Genomic DNA, 13,943 nt, shown 5'->3' on the forward strand with positions numbered 1-13,943 from the left:
TAGAGAAGGAAATGGCAACCCACTCCAGTATTCTGGCCTGGAGAATCCCATGGACTATAGTCAGTTGGGTCACAAAGAGTCGGACACAACTGAGCGACTTTCAGTTCATTTCCCTCCCTTTTATGATGTTTGATGTCGTTGCTACGTTGATACGGTTCACGGAATCTCCCAGGTCAGAACTGGAGGCCGTGCCTTGCTGCAAGGCCCGTGTCTCTAATGTACCTCTCTGAACCTTGAACTTCAAGCCTGTACCAGACCTCGGTGTTGGCACCAGAGGGCTGAAGTTTGCAAAAGTAGTCTATACTGGGGAGAACATCAGGAAATCTCAAAGCGAAAAGATTTTCAAAGCGTTATTCTCTTATTTTGAATGATGAGAAGCGTGAGGTATTGAAAACATCAAGGATCAGGTGTGAGGCAGTTAAAAAAAAAACCTTCCTTCAGAGACTTTGCAGTGCACCTGAGCTACCATCTGTGAGCCAGCAGGCGATGGAGGTGCTGTTTACTGCAGGAACCCTAATGCACGTTACTCTTCTGAGTATGCTTGTTATTATTCAAATCAGAAAGCACTCACCTCATTTTCCTGTCTCCGTAGAGCCCCCTGGATCTTGATGGTCATACACATTCTAGATGTAGAAGGTCTTTAACGTGGCCTTGAATGATTCGACCGGCTGGGTCTGGAAGACGCTTCTGCTTCATTTTGGAATCTGCAATGCGCATTTGCTTGTATTCATTGGCTTAATTTCACGCCTCTCCTCTGAACAGTCCAAGCTGCTCTTGACAGAGGCTGCCCGTAGGAGCACAAAGTGCCTCTTAAGCCAGAAGGAAGAGGCAGTCAGGGAGAAAGGCAAGGAAATGACCTTGAGATGAGAGTGAGTGAGAAAGGGTCAGGTGATTCTACTACGAACTCGGCGTGGCCCGTGCCCTTTTCAGAAACCGAAAACGTTTTTGACGTGGACGTTGGCCGTTTCAGGAAGCCAAGAAGGTGAGGGCAGAGAATACCAGGTTTCTGTAGCTTTTGTTTGTTTGTTCTTTTGGAGTTCGGGAGACACACGGCCTCCAAGTGAAGGGAGTGTCATTGATGATGTTGTCATTTTTCTCAAGTATTAAAACCTGGCGTTCCCTCTTGGCTGCTGTAAATTCTCTAGATGCCCCATTTTATTTTCGGCGCAAACAACAGTTCCTTTCACTCCACTTTTCCACCCGGGGCCCCAGCCTTGCCCGCAGCCTGACACCCAGTTTGTGAGCCACGCTCTCCACTGGCGTGCTTCTCCGTCTCTGGTCCCCCCTGAACCCTGCAGCGTCTCCCACGCACACTCGCAGTGTGAGGTCCTTCTACTCTCTCTCTTCCCCGAGCCCCTGTCCTCAGCGCTTTTCCGACGCTGCCTTCTCCTCCCCATCACACCTGTTCCCCATAACAGCAAGCTGCTGCTTCCACGTGCTTCCCTCTGCTCTGTGTGCTGCTGAGTGGGGACAGCAGCCATGAAATTAAAAGACGCTTGCTCTTTGGACAGCATATTAAAAAGCAGAGGCGTTACTTTACCAGCAAAGGTCTGTCTAGTCAAAGCTATGGTTTTCCCAGTAGCCATGTATGAATGTGAGAGTTGGACTATAAAGAAAGCTGAGCACCGAAGAATGGATGCTTTTGAACTGTGGTGTTGGAGGAGACTCTTGAGAGTCCCTTGGACTGCAAGGAGATCCAACCAGTCTATCCTAAAGGAGATCAGTCCTGGGAGTTCATTGATGTTGAAGCTGAAACTCTAATCCTTTGGATGCAAAGGATTTGCACCTGATGCAAAGAACCGACTCATTGGAAAAGACCCTGATGCTGGGAAAGATTGAAGGCGGGAGAATAAGGGGACGACGGAGGGTGAGATGGTTGGATGGCATCACCGACTCGATGGACATGAGTTTGGGTAAACTCTGGGAGTTGGTGATGGACAGGGACGCCTGGCGTGCTGCGGTCCCGGGGGTTGCAAAGAGTCGGACACGACTGAGCGAGTGAACTGAACTGAGTGGGCCTCTCATTGTCTGTGCCCCCCACTGGAGCCCTTTATTCTTCAATGTTTGCATCAGAAAGGGTATCATCATGGCCAGGTGGTCATTTCCTTCCTTTGCACCTTCCCCGTCTTCCACGTCTGGGTGCCGGTCCCACTCTCTTGCTGCAACGCTTCTCCACGGTAGGACCCTCTCCTGAAGATGCCAGCTTTGTTCCCCCACCCCTGTGGCCACGATGCTTGGCCACGAAGGGGGAGGACCGTGGCTGCTGAGGTCTGTGGTTCAGAGCCGCTGAGCACGCTGTATGCTTGGCATCCTTCTCATCCCTCAGGACCCTGCTTTCTAATTGGGAATGAGGGGTGGGGGCTACGGCCCTGCCAGAGACTGAGCTGTGTCCCCCAAGTTTATATGTGGGAGCCCCAACCCCCAACGGGGTGGGATTTGGAAGTGACTAGGCTTCGATGCTGTCATAGCATAACTGTTATGCTGGGGTTAGTGTTGTTATAAGAAGAGGAAGACAGAGATGAGGGAGTCAGCCTTGGCCTCATCAGCCTGCAGACCTGTGAGAGAGAAATTTCTGCTGTTTAAGCCCCTGTGCGTGCTAAGTCGCTTCAGTGGTGTCCGACTCTTTGCGACCCCATGGACTGTGGTCCGCCAGGGACTGAACCCGAGTCTCCTGCATTGGCTGGTGGGTTCTTTACCCCTGAGCCACTGGAGACGGTCTCATTAATTCCCCTTGTCTGTGGCATTTTGTCACAGCAGCCTAAGCTCCCGAAATCGGGACCTCGAAGCGTCTGAGTTCACCCACTTCCATGGCAACACAGGGTCCCAGTTTCATAACCGAGTGACCCTCCATCCCAGGAAAACTCTCAGCTTCCCCAGGTGCCATTTCTAAGTCTTTAAACTGCAGGCATATCTGGGCTTTCTTCCTTTTCAGAATGTTCTAAAGACTGTGTGGGTATGTTCTCAAATTATTTCTGGCCAAAAGGGAGGAAAAAAGAAAAAAATTAGGAGGTGGTGTGTATTCCAAAGGATAGGCATCCCACACTGGAGGTTTACCGAGTTAAGTTTTGGAAAGTGTTTTGGTTGTTATTTCATAGATTTCTGTAAACTTGTAACTAAAGTAAATAGCAGAATAAGAACAGCGTCAGTGGTAAATATTGACTGGTACTACAGGCTCCAAGGAAGAAAATTTTGTTAGAATACTTTCCCACATTTTCCAGTTCTGTCTTAAATTTGGTTAAACATGTAGAATTCTCTAATTAGCTTTTTGCTCATCTGATGCAATAGACTGCCTCGGGCCTGGTGCTGCAGGGAATGGAACCTTTCTGTGGTAATAACTTGGTTTTTTCTTTTTTTTAAATGAGATTTGCTTTGCATTTAAACAACATATATACTTTAATTGTGTGACTTTATGGTTGACTAGAGGTTGCAAAAAGGTGATTGTCGTGTCTGCGCCTTGTATTTTTTTTTTTTAATTAATTTTAATATGAGTTTAAAGCGAAATCAAGGATCTAGCTTTTTCCAAGCAGAATGATACTTTATTCTTCATCCATTTCAATTCCCTTCAACCAGTTAAGCCTGGCAGACAGATGAGGCCAGGCCAGGAGTTACTGATTAAATAGGAGCAGCCACAGAATGGAAAGTTCAGTGAATCCTGCCCATGTTACAGGCTACCAGGCTATAATCACATTTTTGTCCATAATCACTTAGAATCTCATAGAAAGTTTGGCATTCCTGACTATCAATCAAAATGTAAATTCATAAAACTCCCTGTTGATTTTAGAACAGGAAGACTGAATCCCAAAGACTGTTTGATTTCAGTCATTATAATTATCTCCAAAATACAGAAGAATTTCCTTGACTTTTATTCAGCTAAATGGGCATGAAACATAACTTAGTGTGAGTCCTTTGTTATTATTAGTCTAAGTTTGGTTCAACTGTGAAAAGGTTAAGAAAAAGTTGTCTTAAAATTAAGGCTTTTTTAAAAAAATGTATTTATTATCTTTATTTCAGTTAAATGGGCATGAAATAGAACTTAGTGTAACCCTTTGTTATTATTTGTCTAAGTTTGGTTCAACTGTGAACAGGTTCAGGAAAAAAATAGGTCTTAAAATTAAGGAGAGGATTCTTTTTTTTTTTAATTTTTTTTTCAAGAGATATTTAATTTTATTTTTTCCCTAGTTTAAACTTCTTATTTTTCTATTGGGGTATAAGTGATTAACAATATTGTGATAGTTTCAGGTGAACGGTGAAGGGACTCAGCCATACATATACATGTATCCATTCTCCTGCAAACTCCCCTCCCATCCTGGTTGCCACGTGACATTGAGCAGAGTAAGGAGGGGGTTGTTTACTAAACAATGAATTCATTTAGTATTTTTTCGCCCAGCTGGGTTTTCACTTCTGCCAACAGGCTTTGTCTGTTTCCAATTGTGCTCAATCCTCTCGGTGCTTCCCTGGTGGCTCAGCTGGTAAAGAGTCCGCCTGCAGTGCGGGAGATCCTGGGTTCCATCCCTGGGTCGGGAATATCTGCTGGAGAAAGGGAAAGGCTACCCACTCCAGGATTCTGGCCTGGAAAATTCCATGGACTGTACCACAAAGTCGCAAAGAGTCGGACACGACTGAGCGTCTTTCACTTTCTCTTGTTGCAGAGCAACCTGACCAGGGATCCGCGTTGGCAGGCGGATTCTTAACCACTGCACCACCAGGGAAGACCCAGGAGGGGCGTCTTCGTGGAACACCAGATGAGATCTGTTTGAAAGCCGTTTTAAAAGCTTGAGCAAGCATTGTGAAGGGCTCTTCAAAAAGAGCTAGTTGCACCCACTTTGCCTGAGTCATAGGAGTCGAAGAAAACCCCAGCAAGCTCTTGCTGGTTCCTGACTCATGCTGTGTGAACGCAGAAGATTTCTGACGCAAGTCAACCGGTGCCGAAGCGGCCTTTGAAGTCCCGGGCGCTTCGCCGAGGCATCAGAAACTTCAACTAGAACATGCCCGGCAGACCAAGTGTCTCGGTGAATCCACAGGCGTAGGAGAGGTCTCCGAGGTCCTAGCATCCGGGATGCTAAAAGAAAACGTGCACATTTCTTCCGACGCCTCTGCTGCTGGCAGACAGCTAACCCTAGTAACTTTCCAAAGACGTCCCGTCTGTCCCTCCGGAAAAGCTGACTGCAGAGGAGACTGTCAGTACATTAGAGACAGGTGGAGCTCACTCCCATGACTCAGCGTCGCCCCGCTCCAGGAGAAGACAGGTGAGGCGGCAGGTGAGGGCATCGTAGGGTCTTTTCTTTTTTCCTTTGTAGTTGAAGGATAATTGCTTTACAGTTTTGTGTTGGTTTCTGCTGTACACCCACATGAGTCAGTCACAGGGATACATATGTCCTCTCCCTCCTTAATGCCCCTGCCACCACATCTCACCCCTCTAGGCTGCCACAGAGCACCCGGCTGAGTTCCCTACCTCGTACAGCAAATTCTCACTGGCTATCTGTCTTACATGGGGTTCCCTGGTGGCTCAGATGGTCAAGAATCAGCTGTATGTTTCAGTGTTACTGAAGGAGGAAACAGACAGAACAGGCTCCATCTTGAAAGCAGGACTCCTGCTTTCTTGGGCTGGACTGTGGACTTTGAGCTCTATGCCCAGTATCTATGGAAACGACTTACCAACTGCAAAACCAGGCCCCCCGCCCCACCCACTCCATGGAAGAGCCCCAGGGCTCATATCTAGACTCTCCCTTGCCTAAAAGAATAACCTAATTATGTGTGTAACCGAATAGAATCATACATTCTATTATGCTTTTTGGGGTATGACCGCAGGGCTATTGATAATTGTCCACTGTTAACGACCTAGGCCTAAAGGCATATGAATAATGGGTTAACTTTGTATCTTTCTTTTCCTTTGTTCAGAGTAGTTTCAGGGAATTTGCAGAGGTGGATTTGGGCACGTACACTTAGGGTATATAAAGTGAAAGTGAAGTCGCTCAGTCGTGTCTGACTCTTTGCGACCCCATGGGCCTGCCAGGTAGCCTGCCAGGCTCCTCTGTCCATGGGATTTTCCAGGCGAGAATACTGGAGTGGGTTGCCATTTCCTCCTCCAGGAGATCTTCCCGACCCAGGGATTGAATCCGGGTCTCCCGCATTGTAGGCAGACGCTTTACCGTCTGAGCCACCAGGGAAGTCCTAGGGTATATAAGGTTTTCACAAAAACTGGTCGGGGTCCTTGGCTAAGAGGAGACTCTGCCTTGGGCCCGCCGGTGTAATCAGTTGCACTCCACTGTCTGCACTGTCCTTCTGAGTGAGTTTGTTTCCCAGAACGCATGACTACCACGCTACCTCGTACAACAAATTCTCACTGGCTGTCTATTTTTACATAGGGTTCCCCGGTAGCTCAGATGGTCAAGAATCCACTGTATGTTTCAGTGTTACTCTTTCAGTTTGTCCCTCCATCTCCGGATCTGTTTTTTTTAAGGTATTCTCAATGTATCTTTGGAGCACCTGGCCCTGTTTTTGGAGAGTAATAACTGTCATAGTAACCAGCTTCATTTGGCCTGACAGCCTTGTCCACACCCTTCTTAAAAGGATTTGGGAAAAGAGGTCTCGTGCCTTTGGGACCATGGTCGTCAGTGGCCCTGCTGGTGGCCGCTTGACGTCCGGGCAGACATAGCAGCCCCTGTGGCAGCGAGGGCCGTGGAAGCATGACCGACCAAGCAGCCTGAACCCCGACTCTGCCCTTTCCTGCTTGGGGGGACGGGAGTGAAAGGTTGTTGCTGAACCACGGAAGATGCCCCGATTCTTGGCCTCCGGAGGAGGAGAATTCAATCCAGGGCCAGAGATGAGGCTTGATCGTTCAGAGCTTTTGTGTCATAAAGTTTTATTAAAGCATAAAAGAGATAGAGAAAGCTTCTGACATAGACATCAGAAGGGGGCAGAAAGAGTACCCCCCTGCTAGTGTTTAGCTGGATGTTATATAGCTACTAGCAGTCTGCTAATTTAGAGAAAAGAGATGTTTCAAAAGTCAGAGAGTGGCGCCAGGTGGGTCATCCCGCCCATAAAACGATTGACATGAATCTTGAAGAAAGGCAGATTTCCATACAAATATATAGTTTCATTAACATAGATTAAGAGAACAATGTATGAGTGTGACAAAGTGGTTTGTCAAGTCGGTTCTGAGCCTTTAGGTGGAACCGACTTGAAGACAGAGTCTACGGTAAATACATAGTACATTAACAGAGCTTAAGACAAACATTTCCATGAGAAAAATGCATTGGTTAGCTCAGTGAAATTCATAACGGCCCTTGTTTTACTAACCTATCGATATTCGATAGATTCTTTATTAAAAAAGGTCTAAGGGATCAAGGGTCTTCCAAGGTGGTGCTAGTGGTAAAGAACCCACCTGCCAGTGCAGGAGACGTTAGAGACGTGGGTTTGATGCCTGGGTGGGGAAGATCCCCTGGAGGAGGGCATGGCAACCCACTCCAGTATTCTTGCCTGGAGAATCACATGGGCAGAGGAGCCTGGTGGGCTACAATCCATGGATTTGCAAAGAGGGGGCACGACTGAGTAACTAACACTTCACTTTATTAGAGGGGCTTCCTTGGTGGCTCAGAGGGTAAAGAATCTGCCTGCAATATGGGAGACCTGGGTTGGGTCCCTGGGTCGGGAAGATCCACTGCAGAAGGAAATGGCAACCCACTCCAGCATTCTTGCCTGGAGAATCCCATGGACAGAGGAGCCTGGGGGGCTACAGTCCATGGGGTCACAAAGAGTGGTGCACAACTGTGTGACTAACACTTTCACTTTTAAGGGATTAAGAAGGCTGTCATTTTCAACCGACAGAACAAAGAGTAAAAAGAACTGTAGATACTCTGTGTTTAAATGAAAAAAAAATAAAAACAAAGCATCCTAATCATTGGTGTTAGGATTGGAAACAGTTGGCATTGCTTCAGGAGATGCGGGTGAGGTGTCTGCCTTGTGCTGAGGTCTGTGTTGTGTACCCAGGGTACTGAAGAATGTGTGCCGCCCGAGGGAGCAGACCCTCGCTTGTTGGGAGCGTCAGCACACACAGGAGATTGTGGTGGGACCCAGGGTAGGGCTGCGTGCTGGCCCCTCAAGGGATGGCCTGGGGCCCGTGCCCCTCCGTTCTCTGCCAGCTCCCCGCTCCCCTGCAGACCGAGGACCCCTGGTGAGAGTGATCACCACAGGAGCAGGCAGCCTCTCTGGGGGGTCTTCTCTCTCCAGGAGATCCTACCCCCTTTTCTTCTCCATTTTCTTGTCTTTCTTTAATTTTTGGCTGTGCTGGGTCTTCATTTCTATGTGTGGTCTACTCTGTGGTTGCAGGGCTTGGGCTTTTCATGGGGTAGCTTCTCGTTGCAGCGAATGGATACTAGAGCCAGGAATCCAGCTGAGCAACACAGGCTCGGTTGCTCCATGGCACGTGGGACCTTCCCAGAGCAGGGATACAGCCCGTGTCCCCCCGCCCGCTGATTCTTAACCGCAAGAGGACCAGGGAAGTCACTCTGCCCTCTTTTCTAATGCAGGATTCCGAGACAGTGTTACATCAAAGTGGATACAGGAGAGCTATTCCAGGAAGCCAGATTCTACATATAGAAACTGTGAGTGAGTGTAGGGGATACAACTCTGCAAAACTTTACAAAGAAAAGCTTTGGGTGCCAGCTTACAACCTGGTGTTTAAAATGGAACAGTTAAAATGCAGACACTGATTGATCAATAGGGCTCAAAGAGGCCAGATACCACTGATCTCTTTGCTGCCTGAGGAAATAACAAAGTCGGTGATTTTTTTTTTTCCCTCCTACTTCCAGTGCTACCTGGGAACTGTAGATTGAAAGTTACTGATACAGTCAATTAAACAGATAGTATCTTGCAGTTACTAAATTTGGTTTTCTTTATAAGAGTCCCGTGCAGACACATGCAGGGACAATTATATGCAATTTGATGTCGTAATATAAGGCAAGACAAGTTGAAAGAAGCCAGTGGTTCTTCGTGTCTCTAAACTAATATCCAAGGGCATTTTTCCTAATTAAACAGAAGTAGATGTGTGGACTTGTAACTTTCATGTTTTATTTCTGAAAGAGGTCAAAACCTGAGGAGTTAGCCTTAAAACCTTTAGTGAGTTTTATATCAGTAAGTATCAGTGTCATCAGTTTCGTGGTCTTTTGCACCATGAAATTCATGCAAAACATTCCCATCATTTCTTGCTCTCGTTGCCCCTATCTAGGAATTTTCTTCCTAGGTTGGGGGAAAAAAAGAAAAAGATTTCCCCCAAGTCCTTTCTTATGGACAGCACACATTCATGCAGCATAAACGGAAACCATGCTCTTCACAAGGGGGTTTTCTTGGAGCAGTAAATTTTGCTTAGACACTGAGGTCATCTTGACCAATCATTTAGCACAAGTTCACTGTGGAAATTACAATAATCATCTCACAAGGCAGTAAGGGTACAGGATAGAATCTCTTAATAAGCCAATAAAGAAATAACATTCTCTGATACTTGATGATCATTCCAGGCAAGGGGGTGATGAAAGGAATGGTTGAGGTTTACCTTTCTATGAGTTGATTCTCTGAACAGTTGGCCTGGCCAAGCAAGAGCCACGTGTTGGCGCCGGTGACGGGGGGTACATTGACAACAGCTTGTTGCTGGAGCCCCTTCCCCAGGGAGTGAAGGTGCCGGTGTTTGTGGGGGACATTGTCTCCTTCCTGAGTCTGTGCGTGCTAAGTCGCTTCAGTCGTGTCTGGCTCTGAAACCCTGTTGACTGGAGCCCACCAGGCTCCTCTGTCCGTGGGATTCTCCAGGCAGGATCACTGGAGTGGGTTGCCATTTCTTCCTCCAGGGAATCTCACCGACCCTGCGTCTCTTTTACCTTCTTCATCGACAGGCAGGTTCTTTAGCACTAACCCCACCTGGGAAGCGTGGTTTTCCACCCCCTGCTGGCAAAGAGGCGCCTTGCCCAGTCTGGAGCAAGGGTTTCCAGAGGCCATTTAGATGAGCGGAGAGGCAGCTTGCCCAGATGGAACACTCTGGGACAGCCCTCTCAAACCCCTGGGTGTGTGTGCAGCAGTCTCAAGGGCCCCGGGTGGACCTGCTGGCACCTCACACGTTCCTCTGCCTTAACTGCGGGCGTGCATGACCACGTCCCGACCACAGTTTCACTTGTCCGTCGAAACAGCTGTACGTGTAAACACGACTTTGCTGTCGCCACGTACAGTGGGCTGGAAGTCGTGTCAGACAGATCCACAGCAAAGGGGTTGATTCAGCATGGTGAGTGAGTGGTATTTTGATCAGGAAACCTGTGCTTTCAGGTGAGTGAAACCCAGCCCCAGCAACCTACGGAAAGAGGCGGCTTTGACATCTGTCTTGTTGAGAGATGCAGGTCCATCGGAAGCTCCAAGGACACCCTAAGGTAAGCTTTCCTCTCCGCTCTGTATGTGCGCCTGTTGACCTGATGCTTTCACGCCGTTTTTTTTGTTTTTAATCACAGTGTCCAGACTGCTTATTCGCAGGCACCTCCCCTCATAGCCGTGAGTGGTTCCACGTGAACCATCACCAGTTCCTTGGTCTCTCTGCTCAGTCATTCTTGTGCCTCATTAAGCAGACTGTGCATGTGATTTGTCCACCTTGAACACTGACATGGCATCTACTTGGCTAGCTGTTGTGTTGAAACTTCGTGATTACAAAGAAACAAGTTTAACAATTAGAATGGTGCACATGTATGGCACCGAAATGCTAAAGGTTCTGCCCGTGTCGGAGTAGATCTTAAAGCTAAACTGAACGTCCGCGTGCTGCTCATGTCGGGAAAGGCAGAGATGGCATTTGATGATTTTGCTGTGTGTGCCCAGAGGACACATAGGTGTGACGTTTGTTTAATAAAAACGATGTTTCCCTTATGACAGAGGAAAGAAAGCCCTCCTCATTTCTGATCACCAAAGAAAGAGAGTCAGTCAACTTGTTTATTTCTAATTAGGCTCAGAATAAGGTGAAACATTTGCACAGTATCCAGAACATTGTTTCAGTAAATTCAGCAAATAATCAAGCCACGTGAGTTCATTTTGGGCTCGTTTGAAAGGCTGTGTGAACTTATCCTGTAATATTTATTTCAGTTGCAGTTTCAGTTTTGAAATGAACAAGTTCATTTTGGGTCTTGAAATGGTTGTCGTTAATTTCATCTTGTCTGTAAGTCAGAAAATTATGAACGTGTTTCCCTGTATGTTTTCCCCGTTTCTCATTTAGATGAGTCAGTGACGAAACACTGAATTTATGTAGTTTGGCTGTGAATGCCTATAAAAAACCACTTCAGAATGCTCAGAGAATGCAGAATTAGTGCTAGTATGTATGATTGCTCCTGCAGAGGTATTAATGCAGTGGGCTCAGGCGTAACTATATCTTATCACTGGAATGCTATGAGGCTACTGTCAGCGATGGGTTCTTGAATTCGCTCCCTTGAGCTGGATCTCACAGAGCTGCTTTTGCTGAGCTCGCTGTAGAGCATCGACACTGGTGGATGTAAAGGGCGTCCAGGCAAGGTCTGCAGATCGTCTGCGTTCCTAGCTGTTGGCAGGCGCCCTATTGGGTCCGTTCATTCCTTACCCTCCATCTCATCCTCTGTTTGTTTTCTCCGTGCTGGAGAGTGTAGCAGTCTCGCTACTACCCTACCTCACCTGTGCCCGAGAAGCCCCAGTAGGACTGGTAAGCAGAAGCTAGCTTGAGCGCAGCGGGGGTCTGGGTTTCTCAGTCAACCCCGACAGCTCCGCGTGACGAGAGGAGCCGTGCCGCGGGGACCAGGTACCCGAGACGAGGCTCAGGTGGGAACCGAGGGCTCCCTCCGCCCTTCCTCCAGGGGCGCTGGCGGCCCTTCCCCGGGGGCCGAAAACGGCACAAGTATCGCATGTCTTGCATCTTAGGTTGTGCCTTTTACTGCCTCGGAGCTGATTCTGACCACTGGGCCCCAGAGTGCAAATGATTCCCCCCAGTCGGAGAGGGAGATTCTGAGAGTCGGGTGAACAGTAGAACTGGGGGCAGTTGGGGGCAGTGAGGTTATTTCCCCGAGCCCCCAGCGCACGGTTGGAAGGCAAACAAGAGGCAAGTGGGAGAAGCACAACCTGTGTCTCCGTGATCCGCGGCGCGACGATTCGTACAGTAGAAAGAATCGGGGCCTGGAGAACTGGTTTCCTTATGACTAAACACCCGAACCCAAAGCTGATGGTGCTTTCCTGGGGAGAGGAACAGAGACACGGGCGACCATCTGAGCTGGAGAATTTCAGGCGCTTTGTTTTCTGTCTCCGCTCCGTTGGACGCACTTGTTTAGCGGACTCGGAGAAGCGAGTGGACAAGTCAACCAAACAGGACGCCTGTGGTATTTGCAGCTTTGCTGCAGATGCCGTCTTTCTCTTGGAACAAATGGCAAGCCACCTGACTCCAGAGATGGAGTTAAAGACCTGCTCCTTTTTTTTTTTTTTTTACATAACTATCATTTTATTTAATCTTGATAACAACTCCATGAAATAAGTCCTGTCATTATCTTCACTTTTAAACTGAAGAAGCTGAGGCACGGAGAAATTGTCTATCAAAGTTTTGATATATAGCTTTTCAGTTTTTTTTCTATGCATGTATATGTTTTTCTTTTAAACCAAATTAGATTAACACAGTTTATATTCTTTTCTAATATGCTTTAATATGTTCTATTTACTCAACAAAATAGCACGAACATTTTCCCGTATTGTTACCTATTCTTCTGCCGTATAATTTTAGTGCATATTACATAAATGAAGAATACCAATGTCTCAGTGTGAGTCACTCAGTCGTGTCCGACTCTTTGTGACCCCACGGACTAGCCCACCAGATTCCTCTGTCCATGGGATTCTCCAGGCAAGAATACTGGAGTGGGCTGCCATTTCCTTCTCCTAGAAGACCTGCTCCTTTTAAACCAGTTTCTTCTCCCCTGATCCATTCTCTCCTAGATACTTTTTCCACATAAACCTCACCGAGTCTCAGCGAGCAGACAGGCTTCCAGTTAGATCCTATTCATACACTGCCTGCCTACCATGTAGCTTTGTACATGGCCCCTCGTTAACTAAGCTCAGGCCAGTGGAATGTAACGGTAACCACGTGAACAGTTTCTGCCTCCGGTTCTTGAGAAAGGAGGACAGATCCCTTCCATTCTTCTCTCCTTCCCATTGACAAATGGTGGTCCAGGTGACCTTCCCTCACAGATATTAAGACAAATGGACCAGGTGGCCGTAACTCACAGGGATGGAGTCCCATGTGGAGGATTGCAGAGTTAGCCCTCTAGCCTTTACCCACCCAGCTGTATCTCTGGGCTGTTGGAGGAGAGACACAGCCATGTCTCGGGTATTGGAGGAGAGACACGCAAACAGCTAGCCTCTCAGGTGTGCCTTGAGTGTTGGTGTGGCGGTCACTGAACCTGCTTCCCAAAAAATGAGCATATCGTCCTGTCTCTCCACTCAGGTCCACGTTTCCACGGTCAGTGTAGGATCCTTGTTCAACCTCAGATGTCTGTGTCCTCTGGGTCCCTCGAAAGCTCCTGTTCTTTGGAGCACTGTGTCCTCTCCGTGTTCCTACCCCCCTCACCGTGCCTGTCTGTCTCTGTATAGAATCAAGGTGATCTTCCACAAAGGACCAGTCACACACGCCTGTAGGTGTGACCACATCCGATGGTGATGTAGATACTCTGAAGTTAAATACTTGAAACGATTCTGCTTAAAAATATTCCTCACAAGTAAAAGATGATGAGTAATTTTGCAGTGGGGAAACCTGAAATACTTGGTTAGGCCAGTGATCGAGGTCAGTATCAACTGGGTTATGTCTTACGGACAGCATGTGATGTTGATATGATGTGGATGAGAAGGGCACTTTACCTGTGTGGTCTTTCTCTGAAATGCCTGTAACCCCAGTATAATCCTGAGAAAAACATTGGGGC

The 13,943-nt window shown here is 47.6% G+C and overlaps 1 long non-coding RNA gene across 2 annotated transcripts in view; it reads left to right on the forward strand.

The window, feature by feature from the left end:
* Positions 1-13,943, forward strand: part of LOC145537829 (uncharacterized) — a 443,496-nt gene that overhangs the window by 137,707 nt on the left and 291,846 nt on the right. Inside the window, exons 4-5 of one of the 2 annotated variants that reach the window (XR_014076444.1) lie at positions 4,650-5,246; positions 10,309-10,409. This is a non-coding gene — a long non-coding RNA (uncharacterized LOC145537829). The remainder of the gene's footprint in view (positions 1-4,649; positions 5,247-10,308; positions 10,410-13,943) is intronic. The other variant, XR_014076445.1, reaches the window with a different exon arrangement.

This window comes from Giraffa tippelskirchi, chromosome Y (assembly GCF_054371585.1).
Source record: "Giraffa tippelskirchi isolate mGirTip1 chromosome Y, T2T-mGirTip1v1.2.pri, whole genome shotgun sequence".
Taxonomy (NCBI): Eukaryota; Metazoa; Chordata; class Mammalia; order Artiodactyla; family Giraffidae; genus Giraffa; species Giraffa tippelskirchi.